The 1531-nt window shown below is 38.7% G+C and overlaps 1 non-coding gene across 1 annotated transcript; it reads right to left on the reverse strand.

Moving 5' to 3' along the window:
- Nucleotides 1-719: 719 nt before the first annotated feature.
- On the reverse strand, nt 720-826 carry LOC128283329 (small nucleolar RNA R71). The gene has a single exon (XR_008273671.1). It is a non-coding gene; the product is annotated as a small nucleolar RNA R71 (small nucleolar RNA).
- Nucleotides 827-1531: the final 705 nt, after the last annotated feature.

Raw genomic sequence — 1531 nt, forward strand, 5'->3', positions numbered from 1 at the left:
GTTTTTGGCGCCGTTGCTGGGGAACTAAGATATTAGGAACGCTTAATTTTTATTACTTTAGCCATTTATTTTTCTTGCAATTTAATTTAATTTAATTATTATTTATTAACTTACTTTTTCCTTCTCTTGGCAGGTTTTCATAGTTTATGACTAGAAGAAACCCGTCGGGACCATTACTTTTTGACGAAGAAACCGATCGCACAATACATAGAAATCAAAGAGAAATAAGGCGAAGCGTAAGATACATGGAGAACGAGCAAGAAGATGATACTCAACCCCCAACCAAAAAAATGGCTGAAAACCAAGGCAATCAGCTACCTCCTGCAATTGCGGTTAATCAAAATCCTGCTCCATGCACTATGTATGATTATGCTAAACCCTCTTTAACAGGAACTGAATCGAGCATAGTTAGACCTGCTGTAGCTGCAAATACTTTTGGATTAAAACCTAAAACTATTCAAATGATACAGCAATTTGTTCAGTTTGATGGTTTGCAGGATGAGGATCCCAACGCTCATTTAGCCAACTTTTTAGAACTATGCGATACATTTAAAATCAATGGCGTTTCTGATAATGCCATTTGTCTTCGGTTGTTTCCCTTTTCATTGAGGAACAAAGCTAAATAGTGGTTGAACTTGTTACCAAGAGGGTCAATTACTACTTGGGTATAAATGACCGAAAAATTTTTACTAAAATATTTTCCGCCAGCTAAAATGACTAAATTACGTAATGATATCTCTTCTTTTGTGCAGATGGATTTAGAAACACTCTACGATGCATGTGAGAGATACAAGGACCTTCTGAGAAGGTGCCCTCACCATGGGTTACCGCTTTGGCTCCAAGTACAAACATTTCACAATGGTCTGAATCCTTCAACTCGGTAAATGGCTAATGCAGTGGCGGGCGGAACCATCAATAATAAAACACCAAAAGATGCCTATGAGTTTATAGAGTGATGTCACTGAATAACTATCAATGGCAAGTCATGAGGACAAAGCCAATGAAAACAGTCAGTGTTTATAACGTTGATTCGGCCACTATGCTCTCTAATCAGGTAGAACTCTTAAATAAAATGATTGATGGTTTTCTTAATTCTCATAGGTTCACCCAATAATGTAGTGCAAAGCAAGTAGCGGTGGAACAAACCATTCGGAATACCAACCTTATGGCCACAACATGGATAACGAGCAATTAAACTACATGGGTAATAATCCTCAACCTCAAAACAATCCATATAGTAACACTTATAATGCAAGTTGGAGGAACCACCCCAATTTCTCGTGGGGTGGTCAAGGAAATCAAAGACCACAACATCCTCCGGGCTACCAACAACCACTCCACCAATAGGAAAAGAAGCCAAAATTTGAAGAGATGCTCTCAAAGTTCATATCAGTATTAGAAACCCATTTTCAGAACGCCGAGACAGCACTTAAGAATCAACAAGCGTCAATCCAAGGGCTCAAGACTTAGATAGGCCAGCTTTCCAAACTAATCTCCGAATGACCACATGGTAGTTTGCCAAGTAATACCG

The sequence above is a fragment of the Gossypium arboreum genome, chromosome 10 (genome assembly GCF_025698485.1).
Source record: "Gossypium arboreum isolate Shixiya-1 chromosome 10, ASM2569848v2, whole genome shotgun sequence".
Taxonomy (NCBI): Eukaryota; Viridiplantae; Streptophyta; class Magnoliopsida; order Malvales; family Malvaceae; genus Gossypium; species Gossypium arboreum.